This window comes from Schistocerca gregaria, chromosome 7 (assembly GCF_023897955.1).
Source record: "Schistocerca gregaria isolate iqSchGreg1 chromosome 7, iqSchGreg1.2, whole genome shotgun sequence".
Lineage (NCBI taxonomy): Eukaryota > Metazoa > Arthropoda > Insecta > Orthoptera > Acrididae > Schistocerca > Schistocerca gregaria.
Genome location: NC_064926.1, coordinates 387,687,899 through 387,701,948, shown reverse-complemented (window position 1 = coordinate 387,701,948; position 14,050 = coordinate 387,687,899).

The following is a 14,050-nucleotide window of genomic DNA, read 5'->3' as shown; positions in this document are numbered from 1 at the left end:
AACAGAAGAAAGTAAAGAAACAAGTCATGGAAACAATTACTGCACAGAGACAGAAAGATAAGCGTAAATTATTTACGAAAGTAAAACCATACGTAGACAACAATATTGCAACAGTATCAGACGAAATCAAACAGTTGAACACCGAATTGCATGATGAAATCTCCGATCTTAAAACAAAAACAGACACACACACATTATACTCTCCGACAGTGACCAACAGATTTGAACAATTAGAATTAATAAAGGATCCCGATGCCATTAAAGCAGACGTTAAGGAATTGAACAAAACTACCCGTAAAATCCAAAAACAAATTTATGTTTGTGACACTAAAAATGACGATCAGGTAAAAGCACTGACTGAAAAATTTGATGAATTGTCCAATCGTATTGACATTATCGAAAATAACAATTATACCAAATCAGACGATACGCCACCAATTTCTTTCAATCAAACACCCGAATTCCAAAATTTACAGCAGACAATCAGTGATATAGGTTCGTCGAATAATACATTGCGTAGAAAAGTGTTGTCTTTACAGCAAGAAGTGACGGAGATGAAAAATGTCTCAGCCTGTAACACGACACAGCATACGCCACTCTCCGAACATTTCTCACACTCACGCAGCCAGTAGAATTTAGGTAATTTACCGAGAGTACGTGACTTAGATTCCGAACAGTCACAGACAAACAGATTATCATACAATCCTGAACCTGTTCAGATATTCAGAGACGAAAAGTTTGATTACAAGGACTTTCTATCCGTTAGGAAATTTAAGGTATTTAAAAATGACAGAACACAGATTCACCCTTTGGATTGGATACAATAATTTAGCTTTGCTTTTCCACCAACTTGGCCCGTGACACACAAACCTGAATTTATTTGCAGTTTTTTGGAAGGTGAATCGGCAACTCGTATGAGACCGATCGTGAGACAGTGCGACACGGTAGAAGAATTTCAGAATGCCTTTCTGTTAGCGTATTGGTCGAAGACGACACAACGCGGAATCAAGGATCAATTAATTAGCTTACCAAATTACGAGAACTCAAATTTTCCTACTGTCACGCAATTTTTTGAGCACATGGTCCAACAAAACCAATACTTAAGTGAGCCAACAGTGAATCAGCACTTATCCAATTATGTATTTCTAATTTACCACGATCGTTAAGAGTATCACTTTTAACAGGTCAGCAGAAAGAAAATATTTCGGCATTCAGAGATCTGTTACAGCTTTTGGAAGTTCAGCAATCAGGCTATTCCTTCATTACCAAAAATTTTTCACAACATAACCAAGGCAAACAAGCATACGGAAATTACGATCAGCCACGCTATTTTAATAGCAATGGTGATAAACGGTCTAGGAATGACAACCACCAGAACTTTAATAACAGACAAAATTTTAATTATCAGTATCCTCATAGTTATCAGCAACAGCAAAGACAATTTGGCAACAATAGAGGCTTTTCCCCACAACATCAACAAAACCAGTCGGTTAGCATACCTAACCAACAATGTAGTCTGCAAGGTCAACCAAGCTTTAATGTTTCGCCGCCTACACGTATAGCGTCGGCTCCACCAAATAGTAACGCACAGCAACAAGGAAATCACTACGTACAGAAAACACACCATTTCAACTCATATCGCAATGCGCCGTATAGCAACGATTATTATGACAGACGTAAAAGTAAAGAGCACAGTTTTCAGCGTACGTTTAATAACAGTCGATCTTACCAGCAGCATAATCAGCCACAACAACAGATTATCATGGATGAACCTGACAGTCGGTATCATCCCGAACCTAATACGTCAGGAAGAAATAACAGAACAGTACAAATAGTCGAGATGCCACAGCATCCTCCCGCAAATATCAGCACGTCAGAAATAATTTGACTAGATACAGTACAGGTTGCATCTTCCGACGACGTATGCACTACTTTCGACACGCAGAATGTTATTCACGAGAATGTTATTACTTTTGACGACATCCGAGACACTCTTTTGCAGGAAAAACCAGTTGTTCAAAAAACCATTTCCCACCCTGTCATTGAAGCAAAGATTGGATCATCCACATTTTCAGCAGTAATCGACTCTGGATTACCTATGTCAGTTATAAATGAAGAAACTTTCAACGAATGTAAAGAAGAGAATACTTATACTACGTTACCATTAGGAAAAACTAAAGTAAAAGGAGCAGTATCTGGTAAAGGAGTAGATGTAAAATTACAGACACACTTATCATTTTGTACTGCAGGTCATACGTTCCATTCAAATTTTTGGATTTTTCCCTTATTGAAAACAGACGTTATTTTAGGTACGAATTTTTTGGTACAACACGACGCAATTATTGACTTTCAAAATTGCTATTTAATGTTAAAGGATGAAAATGTACAACTGGCATTAGAATTTCAGCACTCTTTATCTGCAGAAGAACAAACAATTAATCGGACAGAGGTCATTTCTGCATCACGTAACATAGACTGTCATTCCACATTGTTCACAGATACGTTCGTACACAACTACAATACACCTGACGAAGCCCACCACGACGTTATGCAAATGATTTCTGACAAAGTAAAACAAAGCAGTGCAAATACAGACGTTGAACGTACTCAACTACGCAATATCCTTTTACAGCAAGCTCCAGTTTTTGACAACATCCCTGGTACTATGTCCGGTTTCATGTATGAATTTCAAGTTAAACAGCACTACACGTTTAAAGCCAAACATTATCCCTCTCCGTATATTCACAGAGAACAAGTTACGAAAGAACTGCAAGCTATGCTTGACCAAGGTATTATTGAACCGGCAGTTAGTCCGTGCATAAAACCGGTCCATATTGTTAAGAAAAAGGATGGATCACTTCGACTCGTACTTGATTCGTGTCATTAATGAAACAGATCCCCCACAGACACTAGAAGAACTTCTACAGAAATTTCATGGTACTGCTGTTTATTCCCCATTAGACTTCAGACAGGGATTTTGGCTAATTCAGCTCCATCCGAACTGCAGAAAGTACATGGCATTTCTCTGTTTTGGTGACTGTTATCAATTTTGCAAATTACCGTTCGGTTTAACAATTTCTTCAGCAGCATTTATTTGCGGTTTGAATACTATACTTCTGACAGAATTAAAAGACAGAATCACAACATATGTAGACGACATTCTTATTGCAGAATCTAACTCGCGTGAACGTAATCTGATTCTGGAACAACTGTTGCAAACTTTTCGTGCACAAGGACTCACAGTTAATCTTAACAAATCGCACTTTGGCAGAACTTTTATAACATTTCTTGGACATGTAATTTCAGCAGAAGGGATTGCGCCTGACCCGGAAAAACTTCAAGCTTTACGTGACATTACTGTTCCAACGACGAAGAAACAACTACGCAACTTTCTGGGTTTAATTAACTTTTTCCGTAAATTTATTCATTACTCTGCCTTAGACACCCCTAGATTATGCCAGTTGACGGGTAAAAACGCTATTTGGTCCTGGGATAGCCAAGCACAGTCTGAGTTTGTTAATTTGAAACATGCCTTGTTGAACGCACCACTTTTATCACACCCAGATCTCACTAGAAATTTTTCCATTGCCACCGACAGTTTTAACACCGCTTTACACGTACACATTTTTCAGGAAATTGTAGAAGATGGTACTACAGTAATTAAAAACACCGCCTTTGAAAGTCTCATTCTGTCACATGTTGAACGCAATTATTCTGTAACAGAACTTGAAACATTATGTGTTGTATGGGCATTTGCCCGATTTCGGCATTTTCTTTATGGAAGACATACTACCATTTACACAGACCACAGAGCTATCCAGTTTTTACTTTCCTCTAAATTTACACATGACAGATTAAGCAGATGGACACTGTATTTACAGGAATTTAATTTTACAATTGTTCACATTCCCGGTACACAAAATATTGTAGCAGACGCACTATCCCGTTCTCTCTGCAACAATCAGCAAGACATCGCAACCAACTTCTGCCAAGCAAATTCTAGCGTCATGTATATTCAACATGTCGCATTTCAATATTTCATTTCACCGTCATTACGAGACATAGCACAAGAGCAGAGTAAAGGCAACGTATGGAAAGAAATTAAACACCTTTGGCAAGATAAGAATAACGTTACCATTAGAAACCATTACACGGTACGCAATAACATTCTGTTCCGCTGCTCTCACACTGACGGCAACAACTGGTTATTATGCATTCCTGACGAACTTGTTAACAAATTAATTTGGTATACTCATTTGGGTTACGCACATTATGGAGTTAGAAAATGTTTTCTTATACTGAGACATAACTGTTATTTTGCCACCATGGAGAAACATATTCGACGAGTTTTAGCGTCACGTAAAATCTGCCAGAAAGCTAAATCAGACACGACTTCACATATTCCTCCGTTACATCCCATTGTACTTATTAAATTGAGACACATGGCCGCTGTAGACATTTTTGACCGATTCCCAGAACTAATAGAGGTTTTTGCTACATCTTTGTCGCTGTTGAACTCACTTCGAAATTTGTTACCTTCACTCCGTTGCGCAAAGCTACTGCTAAATCTATTTCGAATGCATTTGTAAAACATTTATTTCATGTAGGGCATGTATTGAAAGTAATTTCTGACAGTGGACCACAATTTCGATCTGCGATATGGACACGTATGTTACGAGCTAGAAACATTTCTCCGATATATATATCCAAGTATAACGCTTCTTCGAACCCTTGTGAACAACTGATGAAATAAATTGGTAAACTGTGTAGAATGTACTGCCATAAAAGACATATTGATTGGGATACACACATACTCTCATTCCAGGATGTAATTAATTCCATACCAAATGAATTCACAATGCTATCTCCGACTGTTATATTGAAAAATGTTGAACCACCTAACAAAATTAAAGAATTAGTATACTTTCCTACATCTCGTCGACTACGCCATCATGAAATAATCGAGATTGCGCTCAACAACATCAAACGTACCGCAGAGCGCCGGAGAAGACAGCAAAAACAGGTTTGTACACGCCGTGACTTTCACATTGAATAGAAGATATTAGTACGCACACACTATTTATCCAACAGAGGAAACAGTAGATGCAGTAAATTTGAACTTCTATACTCTGGTCCATACAGAATTCGCAGCATTCCCCATCCCAATGTGGTACATGTTGAAACTTTGAGAACCAGAAAAAGCAAAGGCAATCACCATGTGTCCAATATTAAACCTTTTATTGAATGAACATAATTTATGATTTATCACATTGTAATGCCATTTCCGGTTATTGATATGAACACTTACTGATGATAATCATATTTTTTCCTGGCAAGTGCCCGGCAAGGTAAGGTTAGCAGGTCGCTTTTCTTGTCGTTATATATCAGACCGTGCACATTTTCGATTTATTGTGTATGTATGATTGTTTTCCTATCGAAAGTAGAATTTTTGTCTGTATGCACTTTGAAATGTTTAATAAGATGTAACAAACACCAGTTGACATTGACATTTTGCATTATGATATCTCAACATCTTGACTATTCTAAATTTTTTTGCTACTACATTATGATACTGTGTGTATATTTTATGCACTTAAAAACTGTCTATGTTTTTGACCTAATATGTTTTCTATCATGCAATGCTGTATGCTTAATTATATCACTAGAAACAAGTTTTCATTTAATGAGTATGTGATTAAATGCAAGATATTAATCCTTATTCATCATTTTTCAGAAAGCAATACCGTGTAAAAGAAATGAATTAAACAACCAAAGTGGTTTACTATGAAATGGAAATTTTACCATCAGAATAAAGGAAAGAAAATGCAATATCTTGTCATGAAGAGTAAATGGATCAGAATTAACAAGCATTAACCAGAATATACTGTACACATCGTATGATAGCAGTCTTGACTAATTATTTATCTTTCAGAATACAAGGCGATTGATGCAGACTGTCAGACAGAACTACAGATGTTAATTTTAGTGATGAAATATGCTAGAAGTAAGAAACTCTATACTATATGAAGTAACGAGTGATAATGAATAGTTGTATGAAGTAAATGGTAATATGAATATGTATAATGAAGTGTCTATTTTTTGCAGATGATAATAAATGATGATGAATAGTTGTATGAAGAATATGGCAATATGAATAATGAAGTTTTTCTTTGCAGATGACGATAATGATGAAGTTTATATATTTACTGTTAGTTAAGAAATGTTATGTAGTTATTTAAGTATTTGTTGCAGTTCCTTTTGACAGTATGTCTTATGTCGCATAGTATAATGACTGAATGTTTTGGAAAAGACAGCTGGAGTACATATATATTAAGTACACGTTTCATTACCTGTTAATTCGAAGTTCACTATTTTTCAGCATAATATGCATTTCTTCTTTCAGCTCAATAATCCATTTTGTATTTTTTCCAGGAGAAGCTTTTCGTGACATAATATGCAATAAGTAGTTAGTTATTAAACCTGTTCTAGTACTTGCATTTTTTTTACCCAGTTGTGTCTATCATTTATGAATGTGATCACATATACTCTACATGTTTCATAATCTTGCTACAGCTGACTCATGAAAAATGACGTTATTAATCCTTATTTCCAGCAATAAGTCAAAAGCAAATATTTTCATGCCCCAGCAATTATCGATCCTAACGCAATGCATTTCTAGCACAAAAAAAACCGGTCCCAACTATTACCAGTATACAACCAAATAATGCTACCAGTTTAAGATATATTTTTAGTCTTAAACAAAATTCATATTTTTCTGTGTATTGATTCCATTATGCCTATGTATTATTGGACTACCGACCTTTAGTAATAGTTCCAATGTCTTACATTTTAAATATGTCTTATGTCACTTACATGATATCATATATAAACACCAGTAGCTTGATGCTACACTCAATAGCTCCTGTTTTAAATGATCACTTGTGAATAACACTGAATAATGATTTCTAACACTATATGAGTACTTTGTAACTAGCCAATGAATGTCAATAATCACTGTCATGAATTGTCTTATGAATGCCACTGATTACTGTAATGACTTATGAATAATGTTCTATAATACTCCAAACATACTACTTAAACACTGTGTAAATAGCCAATGAATGCCAGTAATTATTCAGATCGGTTGATACACTAGTGTAATTCTATGATGACTAGCATAAGACTTAATGTGTCCTTCACCTTCTGACCTAATTACAAGCAATTACTGCAACATCCGTTTGTCCTGTCCATCCTCATGAGCATGGAGCACTATATTGGTTTTGGCACTAATTCTACGTTGCTGTAAGAGTATGGACTCTACAAGAACATGGTGTTGACATATCATGCTGTCCACGACCTTTAACGACGGAGATGTTATTATGGTCATACTGTTTGGTGTACCTAATGTACTACCAAAATGATAACATTGAATATTAATACAACATTTCAGTGTCTTGGCTACACTGATAAATACTTCAGGGTGAGAAATTCAGATTGTCTCACTTGATGTTGTGCTTCTTGTAAACTGGTAAAGACTTATTCAGTGCGCCTAAATTCTTGTAAAATGCTATATTTTTACAGTGTGTGTGCACTTTATTTCATTTGTTAATGTATTCAGTATTTGTAAAAAATGCTAAAGACTTATACAGTGCGTGTGCACTTCATTTCATTTGTTAATATGATCAGTTGTCCTAAATATGCTAAAGATTTTTATAGTGTGTGTGCACTTTATTTCTTTTCTTAATGAATTCAGTAGTTACAAAATGCTAAATTTTTACAGTGTGTGTGCACTTTATTTCATTTGTTAATGTGATCAGTTTTTGTAAAAAATGCTAAAGACTTATGCAGTACGTGTGCACTTTATGTCATTTGTTAATATATTTTGTACTCATTGCATATATACTTTGTCATTTATGATTGTGTTTTGTACTCAGTGCATGTGCACTCTATTTAATTTCTTAATATGTTCTGCACTTATCAATGATGTATATACTCTGTGACTGTAGACAAAGTAACTAAATAGATTGTAGAAAAATTTGTTGCTCATGGCAAGTCCAATTGACTGCCAAATTTTTGCCCCCCAGCGGACGGTTATGTAAGAGGTCCATGATTAAAGAATTTGTTGCTAGCGCACTCGATCTGATGTAATTTCGATGGACTGCTCACATGCTGCCTGTGATATATAAGCTGTAAGAGAATCTGAGACCAAAGAGCAGTGTTGACTGTAGTAGGAACTGTGTGGCAGTAGCAGTAAGTAGCTGCTAGCAGTCTGGTGTATCGTGTTGGCTGAACCGGTCGTGTGCAGCGATGGCAGAGCCTGAGCGTTGTAGTATAAGGTAAAAGCAGCCTCGCGCATATGTAGTATTGTTATATCAAGTCCCATGTAAATGTTTTTAAAACAATCGCTTAATAAGAATCTTTCTCATAAAAAGTAACTTTTGACAATCATTCATTTCAATTTAAAGAATTTACTAATTTCTCCGATCCTTGGTCATCCCGATTACTGAAAAGAAGAATCAGTTCTTTCTTTTTATATAAGACAAATCTATCGGCCAGCATTGCACTTAGCTGAGCCAGAAAAATATCTTATAGCAGCAGATATATACGCGTTATCCGGCGACCTAATTAAGGTAAGATTTTTCAGTTTATTCAGAATGATGTATCAGGGCCATGACGCAGCACTGCTGACGTCCAAAATTTACCAGGTTAAATTGACAGTCAATTATTGAAAAGTTATAAGTGAGTCGCAATTTTATTGAGAGATTAGTCGCATTGTATTATTGGTAGGTTACGGAATTTATCTGTAGGAGGTTACGCTGAATGCTATACATAATTATATTTCTTACTGTTCGGAGATTACGGAAATTATTTTGTGGTGAGGTTACACAATACTACCTCATTCGTTTCGCCTCCAGTACGAAGGAAAGCTGATATTTATGCGCGAGGTGTTACAAAAGCTTAGTCTATGCCTTCTTCTTCAGGTTAAGAAGGTTACAAGATTGTATTCTGATCATTCAATCAGAATCATTATGAATTCAAATTCATCACTCTCTCCTACAACGTAGGTGATTCTGTATTTTGCTGGAAGTTGTGTATACAAATTCAAGTCTGTGTGATCACTGAAATTCTTGACTTAAGTTGCAAGGCTATTTTGAAAGCCCACTGGCTTTTGCTTTCTGGTTTTGAAATCAATATAAATAACGAAACTGTATCTACTTTCCTAAGTTATTTATTGAAAATTTGCATATTTTTGGTGCACCCTGCGTCTGACGCCATCTTGTGCACACATGTCGCAACGTACAAATTCTGTCTACTGAATGACTGCACACAAAACTACAACCAAACAATTCAGTTCTCACATAGCTTTCCGCAGTAATGGCGATAAATAACTGTTCCGTAGCCACAGATTTTCGGGTGCGAAGATAAGCTCTGTCATCGGCTGAGGAATGCAAAATGGATGTGTCAAATTTTTTGCTTTGTGTGTTTTCACATTCTACGCGGTATCTTGCACAGAGCATTGCTATAATGTGTTCAGAACTCAGTAACAGGTCATGCATATTCAATTCTTTCGTATCATATAATCAGTGAAATGATTTGGAGATATATTACGAGCAGTTAGTCACTTCCGTATGTAAGTACTGTGTATACAAACAGGGGGCACGATCCCTATTGCACAGTGGTCAACTGTACGTTTTCGCTAGCACACTCTTGATGCTTTTGTAGGAACTTACAAGTGATTTCACAGTGTTTGATGTTCCATTATACCGTTTATGCCTTTTGTGTATTTGTTGCGCGGTTTATTTCGTGAACTATTTAATTACTATGTTATGCATTTTCAAAGTCATGTAGCGATACAAAAATGCTTATTGCGTCATTGATTTTCTTAAAAAAGACTGTAGGGCCACTATACCAGAACTTAAAGAAACTACTTGCATTAATACTCACATTTCTAGAATAGTACGCACCTTAAATTTGAAATTACTGAAATTCCTTGTCATTTCTGAAACTGTTACCTTCCATTCTGCTTTATTCTCCGAAAGTTAGCAGGCCTGAAACAAATGACATAAAATATTGCCCTGTGTCTTGAACACTCTCAAGTTCGAAATCGGAAGGAGCATCTGGAAGAAAATTAATGGGAAGCCTAATCTATAATCATGAAAAAAATCTTTTTAAAATTAATTGTTTACTATTTGATTGTTTTCATTAATGGTGCAAGGAACCTGCGTGTATATATGTATTTGGGCCGCTGACCACTATTTAAAACCAAACGCTAGCATCACTACATTTTATTTATCTATATTCGTTATCAGGTAACTTTGGTAGTCAGCGGTTCTAAAGCGTCGGTAACAAACGTAAGCTTCCTAGACCACTTTAAAGTGCCTTTGTACAGTAACTCTAAAAATGACTACGCTGTTAACAAGTGCCGTAGTTTTCGTTAAAAACTTTCAACATAAATTTAAAATTGCAGACGTCGAGTCTAGTGATCTTCCTAATGCGCTATTGCGTTTGATGGAAATGAGAAAATTGTTTCCACTTTATTATCATCAAAAGTAGAAAGAGGTTGGTTTGACGAAACACTACTGTCAAGACTCCAACGTTACGCTATTTATTTCGAAAACTGGCAGATTCCAACCACTTTAACAATGAAAACAATTATTTATTAAGGAACCGTATTTGTGTATAACTAACCAGACAGCCTGCATCGCTGTACAGTATTTTTTCAAGTATCTACCACCGCTCAACAAAAAAGGAATTTACATACTAAAGAAAATATTATTAACCTCGTAATCACATAATTGTAGTTTTAGATTTTACTGTAGTGCGTCAGTCTACATGAAACCCCCAGTAACTCTTACTAATAAGGTATGAAAAGGGAATAATTGTTTAATCGGTTTTCCCTTGCGAATAAAAGCAGAGGGGCTGAGAATATCATTTTTTTCGCACTGTTAAAGGAAAAATCTTTGCGTTCACGTGGCAGGAATGCGATAAACAAGTCTCTGGAAGAAGAGACTTTGAAATATTGTATTAAAAATAATTTGGGGCACGAAAAGAAATGTAATTTCCAGCAAATGAAATATATTTAGAACCAGGTTTTCAGTGTTATTCTTTAGTATGAAGATTTTTTTTATTTGAAAATATTTGTAAACAGTATCCAAGATATCGTTGATTACTAATGTTCGGACCACAGTTTGTTGTCGATTTATAAATGTATTTCAATTATCGACCTAATTGCTCATCTCGCACGATGTGAGATAAAGTTTGAAGGTGAAATTAGTCCAGAATTCATTTATTCATTGCAAATATTTATCATGCCGAATTATGCTGTACACATTATTTTCACACTGCCTGACTCTTAATACACATGCCAAGCAACATAAATTAATAACATATAAACTGTTCGAAGTACTATCAGCTAAGTCGAGGATCTGCAGAGGTGCAAACGAATAATAAATAGGAACAGGGTGTACAGCAATCGTCTCATTTAAACATATGGAGAACCTAACAGCACTATTGCGAGCACAAAAATCAGTCTATTAGTGATTATTGTACTGACAATTTGCGGTCACTGTTGTGGAATAAGGTTCACATAATAAGGTTCACATTGAACTTAGAATAATCAACAAGAAATAAACAAAACACATCATTTTCTACAAGTAAAGTAAGTTGTACACTAATTTCACCTAGGCGAACAAAGAAACATCTAAAATCCATATATTTAAAAATATCTGTTGAAGCTCATCCCTTAAGGAACACGCAGCAAACAGTGAAGTATTATTTATAGAAAACATAGTAGTAACTGACAAAACCGAATACAAATTGAAAAGCCGTCCGGGGTGGCCAAGCGGTTCTAGGCGCTACAATCTGGACCCGCGCGACCGCTACGGTCGCAGGTTCGAATCCTGCCTCGGGCATGGCTGCGTGTGATGTCCTTAGGTTAGTTAGGTTTAAGTAGTTGTAAGTTCTAGGGGACTGATGACCTCAGAAGTTGTGTCCCTTAGTGCTCAGAGCCATCTGAACAATTTTTGAACAATGTGAAAATAAATAACGCTTTCATTCTAAAGTCGACACTATCGAGATTGTAATGGACAATACAATAACGTCAGTTTTCCTGAGATCAACTAGTTCACATGTAAAGTGAATCTGACACTCTTTTTCAGGTAGATATGAAAACACGAAGAACACAAGTCAGTGGCAGACGTTTCGTCATTATATCGATGTTAGATAAATGTGTGCGTATGTGTATCTTTGTGTGTGTGTATGTGTGTATATGCTTGCATGTGTGCGTTTTGATGTACTTTTCTACGTCAATCATTTGTAATTCTATTCATCTCTGCATGACTAGCGCACTCTACATCCACTTATACATGCTTACTGTCAAGTCTTGGTCTCCTTTTGTAATTAACATCCCCCATCAACTGATCTCTTCCTTTAGTCTAATTTTGTCCTACATGTCTTTGCTCCCCAGTCCGATCCAGTAAACCCTCATAATGTATTTATCCAATATTCCAATCGGATCTTCAACTTTCAATTTTTATCTGAACTGTACCTCCTACGTTTCACTTCTGTATGCTATTCTCCTTCTACCAGACTTATACCTGCACAAAAAGTTTTCTAAAACATTTTCAGAAACGTTTTTCTTGCTATTGTCACTCTGCCTTTTATAGCTCTTCTACTTTGACCAAACTTATTTTCATGAGAAACTCATCTATTGCTTTTATCTCATTTCAAATAGTCTAATTTCGTCAACATCGTCAGATCCAATCCAATTACACTCCAGTACCCTTATATATAAATCTGAATATACAAACAACACACTGCACTACATTTAATTCCTTCATGAACTAGACTTGTCTGCAGTGCTATATCTTTATTTGTGAAACTACTTCAACTTTAAACTTTTTATCTCTTTTCAGTAAAATGAAATGTCAAACAATATTATGTAAATGATCGGTAGATGGATAAACTAACTTGGCACATTATTACCATCCAATTATGTTCCCTCACAGGTCAATTATTTTGAGTGTTCCTTCTTCTTAACGTCTTTAACATTGGAGGATGTTAGTCGGTGATTCACAGAAGCTGTAACTTAGTCGTGTAGGGTTTAAGTAGGCATGCGGGTCACAGGAAAGGCGAACAAATGGCCCTCGTTTCTCGAATGGGTTCTCAGCCGCAAGCCGCTTTACTCTACTGTGGACAGAGTCTTTCGTAGAAAGCGGTGGTAGCTGGCGGACTCGGAGGAAAGATAAAACCCTCGCAAACTCCCCAAGGAAATGTCCAGCCACTGCACCGGTTCGTTCACCTACAAAGCATGGCTTCTTCACTTACTTCTGTTGTAACACTAGACGACATAACTCTGATGATTACTAGTAAGGACTTTCAAACTTCCTTAGAACACTAAAAATGTCACAGAAGGTGACAGTTAGTCGCCAACACATGCGTTACGTTTTATAGTTTACATGCAGTATGTGTAGCTGTGTAATGCTTATCTAAAAAAGCGTCCAAAAAAATGTTTAAATTACTTTAAGACTTCGTGAACGAAACAGAAATGGGTCACCTTTTTACTTCTGATAAACTGTTTCAAGTGAATTAGTTCATTTGTCATGTGGAAGTAGAATAAAACTAAGCTTAGTGCTCAGCACATCTGGCTCCTATGCAAAGGACCTTGGTTCTTTAACAAAAGTGATCTCAGTAGGTACCGACCTGTTTCACTGATGACACCCTTTTTTAAAATTTTGATGGACGTGTTATACTCTCCAACTGTATCTCATATTAACAACGATAATATCCTACGAAAATCACAGTTTTGGTTTCAGAAGAGTTGCTTTACTGACAGTGCCATTTACACATTCGTTCACCAAATTTTATAAGCATTAAATAAGACAACAGTCTGCTATCTATCTAAGTGATTTGACTGTGTGTGTAATCTCCTAGATAAATTGAAGTTTTAGGGGACTGGTGGCATAGCTGACCAATGGATAACATTATATGTAGCCAAAAGCACGCAGAAAATTATACACTCCTGGAAATGGAAAAAAGAACACATTGACAC